The following is a 17,856-nucleotide window of genomic DNA, read 5'->3' as shown; positions in this document are numbered from 1 at the left end:
TATTATTGTAGTAAATCACAATTAGATCCGTTGTCACTCACTGCAAAATGTGTTTTCATTCGCCCAAAGTGCAAAAGAGCAGTAAAGTTTGCAGCCATATTCAAAGTCATAGAAGCTCTCAAATCTTAATTGGACCCTCTTAATTGAATAGTTCTTGGAATAAGATTTCTAATGGTATGCGAAAGTCCAAAAATGGTATTTTGGATGAGAAGTTAGAGTAGATTGAAGTCGCCCTCTGAAAGCCAGAAAACAAAGAGAAAAAGACCAAGGGTAAGGTCCTGATAGATCGGTGGTCCCACCTCATCGCAAATCGCAATTGGATTTTTCTAGAAGCACAAGTTAGTGATGTCAGAGAAAACTGGTGATGGAGCGATCATCAATATCGCAAAGGTAAGAGAAAAATGTCGATGGAGCAATCACCGATATCACAAATCTCATATTGGGTCCAGGCCATATCAGTGATCAATGATCAGCGTTGTGAAAATGTCAATCTTAACCAGGTTAAAATCAGTGAACTCTGATGGTGTTAAATCATTGGGAGGGTCGAAAACAATTTAACAAAGGATTTTAGTGAACAAACAAGTATCGGCACACATTTTCTCTTTCTTCACGGGGCCATGTGGCAGAACACTATTGGAGCCAATAAATATGCAGGGCATTTGGCGTCATCATGACGTGGAATTACGGAGGACATGTGGCTTGCTGATCTAGCATTTTCAGGGGTCCTATGGGGGCATATCTAGGTGACACGTGTCACCACTCAAGAAGTGACACATGGTAGTAATGACGTCACAAATCAGCAATCGGTAATCCACAGAACAAGATCAAGAACCCCATCTGGAAACCTCTGATATCAAGGAGCTCTGATATTTGGCCAAGCACCCAGTCATAGCCTCCGGTCATATGAGAAAAAAAACAAAAGGGGCTAAACCAAAGGGGGGCAAAGGAGATGAGGAATCATTGTTCTGTAACACCTCTTAGCATAAAAGTCTTGATACAGTGATGCCTCAATAGCATGGTACAAAACTTTAAAGGCAGATGGGCCAGCAGCTGAGACTTTGAATAGAGGTATGGAGTAGTTGCACATCGATATGAGATAATAAGCCCCTGCAACAAGAAACCAAGGACTACATGGGCCACAAAAATGAATTTGACTGCTTCGTTGCACGTCTTTAGATAGTAAATGGAGGCATGGGACTAAGGAAGACTTAATGGCTCAGCATGGGGCTCCACTGAGATACACAATGAAGGACTGCTAGGACAAACTATGCTTTTGTACTATGACATAAAACTCACAGTTGAACCACTCCCAGCTCTAGAGAACGAGAGATTCAAGTGAAACTAACAGGGACCAGTTGAGCAGCTAGAGGGTCGCATTGTAGAAGAGACGTGGTGTGACCAGGGGCCTTCACAAGAACAATAGAGGGATACTTCCTCCATCATCAGTGAATTTTCCTTATATTTTTCTGTATTTCTTGCATTTTAACGAAAGGAATCAAATCCTGATAGTAATCATTTTGGGTAGCAAAAATATCGCACAACGAGATAGCTAGTCAATTGGATGGCTGGCCCTTGGCTGAGATATTTTGTAAATATTGATTCAAAGCCCCCCTTCTCTATATAAATAGGGGGAAGAAATGCTTAATAGAGGTTCTGGAATTCTGCAACCAAGTGGTCCAAATTCTTTGGTTCCATTTTGGTTCTAAATGCTTGTTCATGAGGGACTTGAGTGATACGTTGATGAATGTAATGGACTGGGGATTGGGACTCAAGGATTAATGAAACTATTATGTTGATTCCTATCATAGCAATGCATAATATGTTTTCTCCTCTGTAAATCTCATTTCATAAGTGTTTTTTATTTCTCTAAAATAGTGTGGTGAAGCTGCAGGTTTCACCCTTGTTCATGATTGTGTATTTGTTACTAAAGTAGCAACAATACCTTTGTTAGCTAGATAACTGTAATGTGCACATATTTACTTATGCTTTTTGTGAAAAATATGCCCTTGAGGAATGTGGCACAAAAACTTGACTAGCGCTCCACTCTTTCCAATCTTCCACCTCCTCCCTCTTCCATATGTCTGCTGAAACATCGTGGCTTAGGATTTGTTGGGATGGGGTCCCCTGGGTTAGTTTGGGGTTAAGATAACCCAAATTTTGGTACAATTTTGTAAAGCAATGTAATGTCTCTATGATTTTTGGATGCAGAGTGCATAGAGGAATAGGAGTCAAAGGGGCTTAGCCCCTTATTTTGGATAAAGTGTTGAGTCGGTTGTGAGATTCACCCATCGTTCGCGAACCATGGTATTGTATGGGAAAGTTTATAAATAATCAAGTCTTAGTGAAGGAAAGAAGTAACAAAGAACTAAGAGTAAGTTGGGAAAGGGAAATAAGATAGAGAACATTGGGTTGAGGTAGGAAGGATCTGCTTCCTACGTGTAGATAGAGAAGGAAAGGCTCCGTAGCTGAGTGCGTGGAGGCCTAGGTATAGTCCGTAGCTGAGTGCGCAGTCCCCTACATCTATGTATGCAGGGTAGTTTTGAGTCTGTAATAGGTGAATTGAGATAAATAAACACAAGTTTCTGAAGAATTATTGAGTGTTTACGTTCTTGTTCATTTATATTATGTATTGTTGATGAATGACTTGTTTTATGAATTAATGATTGAATGCTATGCGATTCTCTGGAATAAGTCTTAATAATGTATGCAATGCATGTTTAAATAATTTTTTGAAGGTTCTGGTAATTTATCTCATGTGGTCTAACGAATCAAGTATATATGTGTGAACTTAAATTTGTGAGTACTTCCTGATGCGCATAAGTAGATAAATTGACTATTAAAGGTCTGCAAAGGATTGAGCGTGGACCTTCACAAAGGCTTAGAAGCAAATCTACAGAGTTGCAGTAACGGGTCCCAAAAGTGTATCGATCTACGTGAAGTTAGGTCTAAGGCATTAAAAGGCATCACATTAACCTATGGATGCAGAAACTTGGTTCTTGCATCCCCCCATACTGCTTTGGGTGAGACTGTAGCCTGTGCTATGCGAGCTGTTTCCAAAAGGGCTAGCAGTGTAGGGTTTTGTTGGTTGGCGCAACTAACTCTGAACCTAGGTCAGGACTCCCTAAGCCAACAAATGGTTCCGTTGTCAGGATCAAGATCAGCTTGAAAGAGATGTGTGATAACGCATCATTGGAACCTGACCAAGAAAGAAAATGAAAAGTGGTTGGATAGAAGATTTCACGAGTTCATGTCACAGGGAAATAGGAATCTGTGCCTGTCAAAGGAGAAGTGGCTAAATAGATATTTTTATACGGATATATTGAAGATCTTCTTCTACACCTTCCTGATCGAATTGTACGAGTGGTTAGCTAAGTTGACAAACAATCAGGAAGGTGGAAGCTTGATAGTTCGATAGTGTGGACTCTAGAATTGGTGCAATGGCTAGAAGCATCTGAACACAAAATCATGTGGTTGTCAATCACTCGCTAGATCGAATCCTAGGAGGATTTGTTACAGAATTTGTAGTTGACACCTCAACGAGGTGAAGCGAATATTCTTCAAGGGACCGCGAGGTAAGTACTTAAGATCGCTGAATACTTGGATTAAAATTCTCTTGTGTGAAAAGCGAGTAATTTCATTGCCTTGATGTTTGGAGCTACGCGAAGTGGAAGACTCTTTAGAGATCGTGAGAGATCCAATCCCAAATATAGCCTGTTAATTGGACCTCCTTCAAGCAACAAAGAAGGAGCGGTGCAGGATTCACCACGAAGTGTTGTCCAATTGATAATGCAGGGTTTCCCGTGAACACAGTGATCTAGGAGGATCTTACATCAGTACAGATCGACAATGAAGTCCAGTTCATCTTTAGTTTTCTTCAGTGATCCGGTGTATGTAGTAAAGGGTGGCAAGATCTCATGATGCGCAAATACTATGTAATGGTGTCAAACCATATTGTAAACCCTCTTGGACTATGTAATAAAACATATAATATAAAACATTGCACTCAAACCATGTGGGTAAGGAGACCGTCAGACAGAGGTTTCATGTGAACAGGCAGGAACACCGCGCAGTTTTGGAGCGAACCACCGGAAGACCGCAACCGTCGGGTATGAAGTTGTAACATGGACAGTTGGTTGCCAACGTGCCAAAACCTCCAGGACTAACGGCCTAGGTGGTAGCCAGTGGTTACACCACCAGTCATATTTCCTCAATCAAGCCTCTTTGTTCTAATTACAGACCGTCAGGTTTATTTTTATACTATGGTAAAATTTTAGGTTTTAATTTGTTTATGTATAGTTGTTAATACAACCACCATATCACCTTATCCTAAGGTGGCACTATGCAACTAGACCAAGAGCCTATGTCCATTAAATTGTAAAAACAAATTTGATAAAAGAAACTTGAGACTGAACTTGTAATACATTATAAATACACCTTTTCTCATGATGGAAGACATTAGAGTGATTTTGAAGATTTTGTACTCAGATTCTATAAGAGAGAGGCAGTTTTGTTTTCAGTGTTTCTTGGTCATCTAGAGGCGGAATTGGGAACTGAGATAGGCATTGGAAAGCTAGGAGAGAGATTTTTGTTGACAGAGACCAAAGGTGCTTGCGATCATGTTCAATCTAGTGTTTTTCTGTGTAAATACTTCCTTGTATCAATCCTTAATAAAAGGTACGCCCATCTTGAAAATGGACCCAGAGACGTAGTCCACCAGGGATGAACTCCATAATCAATGTTTGATGTCTTCTATCTTAGTTCTTTCCTACAAATTCATGTTTAATTTTTCTTGTTAAGTTCTGGATTAAGTCCTAAAATCAATCACTTTCCTTCAGTCTTCCACATTAAGTGTTCGAGTTAACAATTAGTTCATTGTTGGCAAATATTCAATTCTACTTCAATTTTATTTAAGATCCATTTCAAATCATATAATTTGGTATCAAAGCAGGTTGCGTTTTGTAGCATTTTTGCCAATGAATTTTAACTAGGTCCAATTCGAGGTCGTGACAGGGAGAAGGAACAATTGAGGAGTTCGACCCAAAAATTGGAAAGTGAAAAGTCGCTCATCGATCGACAATGACAGGATCCGATACAGGTGAAACTCATGAAGGGAAGATCTTGGATTAGGAATAGTTTCAACAAATGTTTTTGAGAATGCAGCATATGTTGGGAGAACTCTACGAAGATAAGAAGGTGAGAGATGCAGCTTCTTCTTCAAAGGCATCGAATAAGGACAAGGGAAAAGGCAAGGCTTATAAACCTCCTTCTTCGCCATCATCTCCATCATCATCTTCTTCTTCTCCTTCTTCTTCTTCTAGTTCTGACTTTGAAACAGAAAAGAAACCTAAGAAATCATCTCTTTTGAAACTTGATGTTAAATTTGAACTACCTATTTATGATGGCGAAATGAATCCTGAAAAGTTAGATAACTGGATTAAACAGTTAGAAGTGTATTGTAGAATTCAGAACATTTATGATGAAAGAACAAAAATTCAGTTAGCTACACTTAGAATGGGGGGAACAACTTTAATCTGGTGGGAAAGTAAAACTCAATAGATTGAAAGCGAAAAGGTAAAGTCATATCTTCATGGTCTAAGATTTTAAAATCTCTCAAAAAATAATTCTATCCTTTGGGATACATGCAACAAGTTGTTATTGATTGGCAGCATTTGAGGCAAGGTAAAGGAAAAAATGTTCAGGAGTTTACTCAAGAGTTCAGGAAGAAATCTTTGGCGCTTGGTATTCCATTGGATACACATGAAACTTTATTAAAGTACATTGCAAGTTTACATTCATATTTAGAGAATACATTATTGATGTTTAATCCTAATGAGTTTGATGAAGTGTGTGTTCAAGCCATACATATTGAATCAGGTGGCATATTGTTCAATTTTTCACCAAAAGCATCCAAACAGTTGGAAATCAAGGATTCCAAAGACAACAAAAGGAAGAGCAATTTGAAGGGAAAGAAAACAAAAACAACTCAGAAGGAAAGTGAAAGACCTACTTGTACTCACTGCCATAGGATCGGACATGATGAAGCCAGATGTTGAAAACTTCACCCATAACTCAAACCAAAGAATTTCTAGAAAAATAAAGGTGAAAAGAAGGCTAATGCAGTAGTCCAACAAGATTTGGGCTTCGACTCAAGCGATGAAAGGAAAATAACCACAATGCTTTCGACAGGTAAAATTTCTGACACTAGTTCAAGTTCTAGTACTTCTGCAACTTCTTCAAACATAAATCATCTAAATGAGGATAAAAGAGTTGAATTATTTCATATAAGGATAACTTCTAAGCACACAAAAATAGATACATTGTTTGACAGTGGATCACAGGAAAATTTAATATCAAAATATTTAGTTAAGAAATTGGGTTTGGAGACACAGAATCATCCAAGTCCATACCCATTAGGTTGGCTAAATAAAAATACTCAGCTTAATTTCACAAAGTAGTGTCGTTTAAAATTTTCCATCACAACTAATTACATTGATGAAGTGGATTTAGATGTGATTCCAACATACATGTGGATTAGTGTTAGGGAGTCCTTATCTCTATGAGCGTGTTGTTGTGTTTCATAGGAAAGATCATAAAAATCATCTTAAGAAATATGTAATTGAATACATTGTTAGGGCACATAAAATCAAAACACACTTGGATTTAGTTACTACTAATCAGATGAAGCGATTAATAAGATCAAGTAAGAGATATGTACTCATGGTTGTAAAAGAACAACATAAGGATCAACATGATGCTTTTTCAAGTTGTGAATCTTAGTTTAAAGATAGTTTGGTTAAAGTGGTAGATTCTTTTCAAAGTCTATTTAAAGAACCAAAACATCTTCCTCCTAAATGGGAAATACAACATGAGATACAATTGATGTATGATGCCCCTCTTCCTAATGTCAAAATGTATTGCATGTCAATTATAGAGAATGAAGAAATAAAGAAACAAATCCAAGAGTTGATTGAAAAAGGTTTCATTTGACCCAATTCATATCCATGTGGTTCACCCATAATTTTGGTTCCTAAGAAAGACGGGACATGGAGAATGTGTGTCGACTTTAGGGCCTTAAACAAAATCACAATAAAAAATAGGTATCCTCTTCCCAAGATAGATGATTTACTTTATCAGTTGAAAAATGTTGTCTATTGTTGGATTTGCATAATGGGTATCATCAAATTCGCATTGCAGAAAATGACATCTAGAAAACTGCATTCAAAACTAGGAAATGACTATTTGAATGGTTACTAATACCTTTTGGTTTGTGTAATGCTCTAGCAACTTTCATGCGGGTTATGAATGATGTATTTCGCCCATACATTGATAAATTTGTCATAATCTACTTCGATGATATCCTGATTTTCAATTCCAGTCTTCGAAGTGTTGCACAGGGAAAACTTGTACCTTAAACTTTCCAAATGTGAGTTTGGGAAAACGTCATTGAATTATCTTGGTTACATAGTTGGAGGTGGTAATTTGAAAATAGATCTAGCTAAAATTGACGTGATTGTTTAGTGGTCAAGACCACAAAATGTGACTGAAGTTAGGAGTTTTCTAGGAGCAGTTCAACATTGGAGAAAATTTATTGCTCAGTTTTCTTTTATTGCATCACCATTACATGCTTTAACAGGTTCTAAATTTTCCTTTCTGTGGGGAGGGAAACAACAACAAAAAATTGATACAGTTAAGAAGAAAATTTTCACAACACCAATCTTAGCTTTACCAGATCCTCAACAGCCATTCGAAATTGAAACAGATGCTAGTGGTTATGCAATGGGTGCAGTCTTACTTCAAAAAGGGAAACCTATGTGTTTTCATTCTGAAACTTTATCTAAGGAAGTTAAAAATTATCCGACATATGATAAAGAATTGTTTTCTTTGGTAAGTGTAAAGAAATGGAAACACTACACAATGGGTAAGGAAATAGTGATTCACATAGATCATCAACCACTTTAGTACCTTCAATCTCAAACTAAGTTGCAACAATATCGTCATTACAGATGGATGGGATTTCTTCAACAAATATGTAACAAACAAAGCAGCTAATCTATTCACTAACTCATGGTATTCAGGTGGAAGAAGTCAATTTCCACGTTCATGACATGTCGTTATATCATCTGGGTAAGTTGTGCATACCACAGATAGAAAGGGCGCATGTTATTCTGGAAGCACATTCTTCTCACGTTTCACGACATTTTGGTGTAAGAAAGACAATGTGTTGTTACTAGCCTCGCATGTATGAAATGGTTGTTAAGTACATTAAAGGATGTCTGATGTGTTCGACAAGCAATCCAAACAATCAAAAGATTGGTTTGTATATGCCACTTCCAGTTCCTTTGCAACCATGGGAAAACATTTCCATAAACTTTGTTGGAGGACTTCCTATGTCCAGGAGAGGGCATGATTACATGAATGTTGTGGTTGATAGTCAACAAGATTTGAATTCTTGTTCCATGCAAAAATAACGTGATTATTCAATAGATTGCACAGATGTTCTTTCAACAGGTGTGGGTTCATTTTGGGTTACCTACTTCCATTATTTCTGATCGAGACACTCGCTTTGTAGGAGAGTTTTGGTCCACTTTGAGGGGAATCATGGACACAAAGCTGAAGAAGAGCACATATTTTCATCCACAGAACGACGGACAAACAGAAGTGGTGAACATGACAGTAATAAATATTCTCCAAGGTTACTACAACAAACATCCTAAGTTGTGGGATGAATCTTTACCATATGTGTAGCATGCTTACAATCGAGCCTTACATTCTTCAACTAATCAATCACCATTTGAAACATGTTTTGGGTATCTACCAAAGTCACCAATGGATTTCATGTTTGGTGAAGAAGATAAAGTGAATGGACACGACGATTCAAATAAAGCAATTAAGTTCATTCAACGGATACAACATATACATGAAGCAGTGCAAAATCGGTTAGAGAAGAGTCACGCCAAGTGAAAAATGCGCCATGACAAGCATCGAGTCAATCATCAATTTCAGGTCAGTGATTAGGTATGGCTATATATCAATAAAGACAGGTTGAAAGGTGAAGGTAAGAAACTGAAACCCATCAGGTATGGTCCTTTCAATATTGTGGAAAAGATTGGAAATAATGCATTCCATTTAGATTTACCTCCTTACATGTGTATTTATTCAGTTGTAAATGTGGAAAATATGAAGTTGTATGAACCTCTGATGATCATGGATCCAGAGGAAGATACACAGATTCCTTCTATTGATGATTTGGCACCTGAGTATATGAATGAGTTGCAGGAAGATACCATCTTGGACAGGAAGGTTCGATCTTCAAGGTGTGGAGATGTTGAATATCTTTGAGTGGGACTCAAGGGCATGAATCTGAGCAAGGCGAGGTGGATGAATATAGGAAAAGTGAGGGAGTTATACCCTCACCTGATATACGCTTAAATCAAAATTTTTTGGTCCAAAATATTTCAAGTGGAGAGGATTGATTCAGGAGGATCTTACATCAGTACATATCGATAGTGAAGTCCAGTTCATACTCAGTTTTCTTCAGTGATCCATTGTATGTGTTAAAGGGTGGCAAGATCTCATGATGCGTAAATATTATGTAATGGTGTCAAACCATATTGTAAACCATCTCAGATTATGTAATAAAACATATAATATAAAACATTGTAGTAAAATTGCGCAGGTAAGGAGACCATCGGGCAGAGGTTTCTTGCGAACATGCAGGAACACCACGCAGTTTTGGATCCGACCACCAGAAGATTGTAACCATCAAGTATGAATCTGTCACATGGATAGTTGGTCACCAATGTGCCAGAACCGCCAGGACTGACCACATAGATGGCAGCCAGTGGTTAGACCGTTAGTCATATGTCCTCAGTCAAGCCTCTCCACGCCGGTTGCAGACCGCTAGGGTTATTTTTATACTATGGTCCAATTTTGGGTTTTAATTTGTTTATGCATAGTTGTTAATACAACCACCATATCACCTTATCCTAAGGTGGCACTATGTAACTAGACCGAGAGCCTATGTCCATTAAATTGTAAAAAGAAATTTTCTAAAAGAAGCTCGAGACTGAACCTATAATACATTATAAATACACCTTTGCTCATGACGAAAGACATTAGAGTGATTTTGAAGATTTTATACTTAGATTCTACGAGAGAGAGGCAGTTTTGTTTTCAGTGTTTCTTGGTTGTTCAAAGGCAGAATTAGGAACCAAGGCAGGTGTTGGAAATCTAGGAGAGAGAACTTTCTGTTGACAAAGACCGGAGGTGTCTGCGAGCATGTTCAGTCTGGTTTTTTTCTGTGTAAATACTTCCTTGGATCAATCCTTAATAAAAGGGACACCCATCTTGAAAGTGGACCCCGAGACATAGTCCACCAGGGATGAACTCCATAACCAGTGTTTTTTGTCTTCTATCTATGTTATTTCCTGCAAATTCATGTTTAATTTTTCTTCTTAAGTTCTAGATTAAGTCGTAAAATCAATTTCTTTCTTTCAGTCTTCCACATTAAGCGTTCGAGTTAACAATCAATTCATTGTTGGAGAATATTCAATTCTACTTCATTTTTATTTATGACCCATTTCAAATCACACATCATCCATCCACTCCACCTCTACCTCCACCCCCACCACATACACCGTCACCCACCCCTCCACCTCCATCTCCACCATTCAGCATGGCGAACACAATGAATATGTCGGACTTCAAGGGCATAGAAAGTGAAGAACCAAAGCAGTTATGGTTTGTTACAAATTATGTGTGGAAGACGGAACAGATTACTAGCGACAATATGAAGAAGGCGTAGTTGGTTACCGATTTGGAGGACCATAGGCTAACCTGGCATATAAAGTATTTCACTAATAAACCTCTTGCAACGTTAGCAGAAACTAAGGTAGCTTTCAACAAAGAATTTAGTAAACCTAAATCAGACTCATAGTCAGTAGTTGGATTTAAAGAGATCATGATGAGGGTCGATGAGATGCCTTGGTAATTCGATCAAAGATTGAAGTGTCAGATCAGAGAAGTTAACATGCATATCATAGATAGTCAGCATCACGTTTGGTTCATAGCTTCGCTTCTACCCCACTTGATAATTTCTCTGTCAAAAGAGAAGATAGAAACATAGGCAGAAGCCTTAGAGATCATGATGAGGTTGCATGCATCGCCCATTTAGAATATGAAACTCATAATACAACAAATTCACTCACAGCTAGAGATCTTACACTTAGTGTTAGGATTCAGAATTGACCATTTTTTACCGTACATTTTGGCCATAATATTATCCTTTTTCAATTCAATAGTTGTAAGCTTTGATTACATGATGACTTATTCACCCCAAGGTATGAAGTAATTCTCCGCATAGCTATATGTTTAATTGTTTAATACATGTTCATGATTATCTTTATAATTATCTTTGGAAAAGCTGACTAAGTGCTAAGTAACCATGGAACTGTCTAAAGCCTGCAGGAATTACAATTCGCAGTTGTTGTAACACCAGAAACAGCAACTACGCAGTTGCTGCAACACCAGAAGCAGCAACTACGCAGTTGCTACATCCAGCAACGGCAACTATCTAAAGCGGGGAATGATATTTTGTAACAAACCGGAACTACCTGAAGGTTACCAGAATTCCGCGCTGATGCAGTATGATCTGCGACTGTCTAAAAAGGGCAAAACACAGTTGCTAAAATATCAGAAATAGCATGGGTTAACTAATTAGAAACCATGGGGAAATGGCGAAGGATAAGCTAGAATCCCAAGGAGACGATCAAAGTTCAGTTACCAGCCGTGTAACAGCAAGAAGCTCAAGAAAGAATACATTATTGTAACAGTATCCTGTAACTCTTATTTTTGACAGGAAGATCTAACTGAATGAACTGTGATAATCTATTGTAATAGATGTCTCCTCTATAAAGAGGAGACATCTACATTGGAACAAGGGGGGAGAAATAGTTTTGTAAAAGGGAATTTTTGAAGACAACAGCAAAGTCTGAACTCTCATTGTAATTTAATCTTTTGGCAGATGAATAGAAGACTGTTTTGAGCATCTAACCTGGTATTTGCATTCTGGGGAATCTTGTGAGAGGGACTGGGCCCACCTTCCTCACAAGATTCACCCATTTACTTTCCTGTCAAGTGTGTAAGTGTGTTTGGTAATTTCTTTATGCTGGTACTCTGTGTTGGATTCTGTAGCATTGTCTCTGATAGTTTCCTTGTTGCTGGCACTCTATTTTGTTTGAACTTATACTTCACCGGTGAATTAGAATTACAGTGTGTATGAGCAATCTGGTTACAGGGGCAGGTGTTGAACGTCCTTGTTTGGAGGATAGGGTCCTGATCCTCTGATAACAGAGCATCCATCACTTTTCTTTTCAGATTTAATTTAACTGCTTTCATTTTATCTTTACAGTACACTGTTATCACATAACGTGAGAATTACGTATACTACAGCTTTTTAATGCTTTTAGAGTTAAAGTACATACAGTACGCAGTAGCCTTTGAAATAAAAGACTTTCCCAGGTTGACAATTTAATGTGGTACTTGATTGTTAATCAATAAACAATTCAACTAGCCAACATTTTGGCGCCGTTGCCGGGGAAGGCGACTAAAGATTTCTAAAAGCATTGATGATTTCTTTTTGAGAATAACAGGTGCATGAGAGGACGCAAGAAACCTAATTTCGCAGGCGGCAAAGGCGGAGGAGGAAGAAAAACCTTTATTGACGAAATAATCTCTAAAGCCGAGACATCACAGAGGACGAGTTCCCGAAGGCCTCAAATCCAGCATTCCTCACAGACAGATCGACAGACAGAGGAAGTACTAGGACCTGAAAGAAAGCTGGAAGTACCAGAAAATACTGAGGAACCGGTTGAAGAACCTGAAGAAACAGAAGATACAGAAGATAAGGCAAGCGATTCAGGAAAACAACCAATGGAGGATAACAGAACAGAAGGAAGAGGGGAAAATTCACTCTCTACCCTGGAATTCCCTATTGGGGAGCTCCCAAGAGGAGCAAACCCCATGAAGAACATTCCACTCTCAGCATTACCCAACTTTCATGGGTTATCCTCTGAAGACCCGGATGAATTCCTCTTTGAATTTGATATACTATGTAGAAGTTATGATTATGTGAGCCCTAATCAGAAACTAAAACTGTTTCCAGCAACACTGAAAGGGAATGCGTTAAGGTGGTTTATGAGCTTAGGAGCTCAGGCAATCACTACATGGGATCAAATGAAAGAAAGCTTTCTGGCCAAATATCAGGATTACTGCCAGACAAGAGAAAGGAAAGAAGAATTGTTTAAAATGGTTCAGAAGGAGGATGAGAATCTGGAAGACTTTGTGGAAAGACTGCAGTATAATTTACAGTGGTCTGACCACCCCAACATGAGTAAGGATATTCTGAAAACAATATTGCTGAAAGGGGTCCGAGATGACTGCTTGGACATGTTGAATATGTTAGGAAAAGGAGACATTTCTAAAGAGCCATTTGATGAAATTGTTAATCTCTGCATGAGATGTTCAAGAGGAGCAGTGAGAAGATCAAAAAGCAGGGACAATGTATATTCAAGAGTTCAGAAGTCAGCAAGTGGAGGAGCAACAAGGGCTGAAATAGGTAATTTATTAGAAGAATTTAAAACTGAAATGTTAAGCTCTTTTGCTTCACAAATTGATGCTCTGCAGGTAAAGAAGAAACAGGCTGAAGCAAAGGCTGCCCTAGCTATTTTTTGTTCCAAATGCAGAGAAAAACATCCACTCAGAGAATGCCCACTAGATAAGGTACCAATCTGCACAATCAGCAAAAAGGACCATGAGACCCAGCAATGCCCTTCCCTACCTGGAATTAAAGAAGCATTGCAGTCAACTAAAGAAGAGGCTGAAGCAGTGTACCTGATGACACAAAGGAGGCAGTGGCCACAAAGACAAGGTATGAATTCTAACACAACATTTAGTCGTTGGAATAATCACTCTCCTTTTCAAACAAATTACCCACCCATGAACCAAATGCAGTACCCACCCTTTAACACAATGAATTTTCCACCTATGCAGCAACCAAATCTCCCTTTTTCTGATCCTACCATTTGGAATCCTTGGGTTCCCCAGCAACCGTATTTTAATCAATGGAACCCAGGCTGGGCAGCCCAACAGATGCCATTTCCTCAACATCAACAGTCTCTTTCCTTACCATCCAATACTCCTCCAAATAACCAGGCAATTAGACCGCAGCTGCCTGTGCAACCCAATCCTAACCCAAATAATAATAAAGCCTTGCAAGCAATTGATATTCAAAATCAGTCTGTCTCCCCCATGCAATGTAACGATATCCATCTCCGCTCAGGGAGAATTGTTGAACCAATCATTGATGACATTACTGACTCTGATAAAGAGGAAGTTACAAAAGAAAAATCAGCCAATGATGAAGCAGTAGAGGCAGCATCTAACAGCAATGATCAAACAACAGAGCCGCCATTTCCAGAACGGTTAGCTCTCACTAAAACACTGGAGCAACCTGCTTTTAACCTTTTAGGCGAGCTACAGAATTTATACGTTAAAATCCCATTATTGCAAGCATTAAGAGATGTTCCCATTTATGCTAGGACCGTTAGAGATATTTGCATAAAGAAACCTGGAAGAAAAGCCAAGGACCCCCTCACAGTTCATGTGATGGGAGAACTGACTGCATTAATGACAGAAAAAGATCATCCTGTGAAATATGGTGACCCTGGTCACCCTACAGTAACAGTCCAAGTTGGAAAAACTTTTGTCTCTAAAGTTCTAGTAGATTTAGGTGCTGCAATAAATATTATGACACTTGAAACAGCACAATTGCTTCAATTAAAAAACTTTATTAGGGAAACTCCAACCATCCTAGAATTGGCTGATCGCTCTACAATTAAACCGGAAGGGGTCATTGAAGATTTAATAATTTCTGTAGAATCCTGGAATTACCCAGCTGACTTTGTGGTGTTACAAACTAAAACAAAGTTGGGGGGTCATCTGCTGATTCTAGGAAGACCTTGGCTAGCTACAGCAGATGCTTTTATCAGCTGTAGATCAGGATCAATGACCATCTCTAATGGGCAGGAAACCAAACAGCTTACCCTCTATCCTCATGCTACACCCATGATTAATAATGACAATTCTGTTTGGGTAGATTATGAGGATGAAGAAACCCAACCTATATTGACTATCGGACAAGCCTTAACCTTCAAAGATTCTACCGAAGATGAGCTAATCAGCAGTTTCATTTCTGAACCTTCTTCGGTTAGCCCAGAAATGTATAATCACTTCACTGCAATCTTAGAATCTGAATCCCAGCAGGACTTGAAAGATAAGAGTTTATTTCAGACAACAGTAGGCACCCCCTCCAAAAGTACAGAAATAGAAATTGAGCCTGGAAAAACACTAAATATAAATCCTAACTTAACTGATAATGAAAAACAGCAGTTAATAAAGTTACTCCAGGAAAATAAAGAAGCATTTGCATGGGACTATACAGATATGAAAGGGATCTCCCCTGAGCTATGCACTCACCATATTTATATTAAAGAAGGATCCCGGCCAGTCTGTCAACCCCAGCGGCGAATGAATCCCAATCTAAGGGAAATTGTAAAGGAGGAACTTCAAAAACTCTTGAATGCAGGATTTATATATCCTATATCTGATAGTGAGTGGGTTTCCCCACTTGTGATTGTACCCAAGAAAAATGGCAAATGGAGAGTATGTGTGGATTACAGAGCACTAAATAAAGCCACCCAGAAAGACCATTTTCCTTTACCATTCATTGATCAGGTATTGGATAATTTAGCAGGTAAGAAATTCTTTTCATTCTTGGACGGGTTTAGTGGATATAATCAGATTAAGATTGCACCCCAAGACCAGGACAAAACCACATTTACTAGCCCATGGGGGACCTTTGCTTACAGGGTACTTCCATTTGGACTATGTAATGCTCCAGCAACATTTCAAAGAGCAGTGATAGGGATTTTCTCTGATATGCTAAATGATTCATTAGAAATATTTATGGATGACTTTACTCCTTATGGAGTGACTTTTGAGGATGCACTGCAGAATCTTGAAAAAGTACTTAAGCGGTGTATAGAAGCACACCTTGCCTTAAGCACTGAGAAGTGTCATATGATGATGAATCAAGGCATTGTATTGGGTCACTTTGTCTCATTCCTAGGAATCCAAGTCGATCCAGCTAAAATACAGGTAATTCAGACCCTCCCTATCCCTAAAACACAAACTGATGTAACAAGCTTTTTAGGACATGCTGGATACTATAGAAGATTTATTAAGAATTTTTCCAAAATAGCTTCTCCTCTATTTGTGTTATTAACAAAGAATGCTGAATTTAAGTGGACTAATGATTGTGAAAAAGCATTTAATGAACTCAAACATCAGTTGTCTACAGCTCCCATTTTGAGAGGACCTGATTGGGCATTACCCTTTCATATATCCTCTGATGCCTCAGACACTGCAATTGGAGCTGTCTTGGGTCAGGAAGAAAATAATCTTCCCTATGCCATCTATTTTATTAGTAAGAATATGACACCAGCTGAGTTAAATTATACAGTTACTGAGAAGGAATTTTTAGCAGTTATTTATGCTATCAATAAATTTCGACATTATATTACTGGCTACACTACTTTTGTGCATACTGATCACTCGGCCATTAAATATTTGATGAATAAATCAGTTACAAATGGCCAAGTCACCAGATGGTTGTTAGTATTACAAGAATTTGACATCACAATTGTAGACAGGCCAGGGAAAGAAAATGTAGTTGCTGATTTCCTTTCTCGATTAAAAATTGATGAAAATGCTCCAGTAGATGATTCTTTTCCTGATGAATATTTATTTGCAGTATCTGCTCACTCACCTTGGTATGCAGACATTGCCAATTATCTAGTTGCAGGAAAATTACCATCACACCTATCACACAGGGAAAGAAGAAAGATCATTCAGCAAAGTGCTAGGTACAGTTGGATAAGCGGGTGTCTTTTCCATACAGGAATCGATCAGGAAATTCGAAGGTGCATTGGTGAAGATGAAATTTATGATGTATTAAAAGATTGTCATGATGGCCCTTGTGGAGGACATTTTGCAGATAAAAGAACAGCACACAAGGTACTTAGAATGGGTTATTATTGGCCATCACTCTTCAAAGATGCTAGAAAATATGTCAAGGCCTGTGATAGCTGTCAAAGAATGGACCAACCTAATGAAGAAGCAGTACTAACATTCTTATTTGAAGAAATCTTTGTTAGATTTGGACTGCCTAGAGAAGTAGTCACAGATGGAGGACCTCCTTTTAACTCTCATGGCTTCAAAAACACACTTCAGAAATATCATATCAAGCACAAAATGACTACACCCTATCACCCCCAAGCAAATGGGCAGGTAGAAAGCACCAACAAAGTCATAGAAGCCATCCTAACAAAAACAATAAAGGAGAATAGAAGGGACTAGTTTCAGAGGTTGCCAGAGGCATTATGGGCCTATAGAACTACTTGGAGAAATACTACAGGCTTTTCACCCTATGAATTAGTTTTTGGAAAGAACGTTATTTTCCCTATAGAGTTTGAGATCAAAACTTTAAGAACTGCTTTAGCTGTTAACCTTGATTTGACTGATGCACAGACAGCCAGGTTACAGCAACTTCAAGAGCTGGACGAGAAAAGACTGGATGCCATCCACCAAACAACCATAATACAGCAACAAAGAAGCAAGTGGCATGACAGAACCATCAAGCAAAAGCAGTTCCAGAAAGGTAACTGGGCTCTACTTTATGATTCTCGTTTCGAGAATTTTCAAGGTAAGTTGAGAACAAGGTGGTTAGGGCCTTATGAA

Source organism: Pinus tabuliformis, chromosome 4_2 (assembly GCF_031772625.1).
Source record: "Pinus tabuliformis cultivar Carrire ecotype Pingquan chromosome 4_2, CPIR1, whole genome shotgun sequence".
In the NCBI taxonomy this organism is placed as follows: domain Eukaryota; kingdom Viridiplantae; phylum Streptophyta; class Pinopsida; order Pinales; family Pinaceae; genus Pinus; species Pinus tabuliformis.
This window is presented reverse-complemented; position numbering follows the sequence as displayed.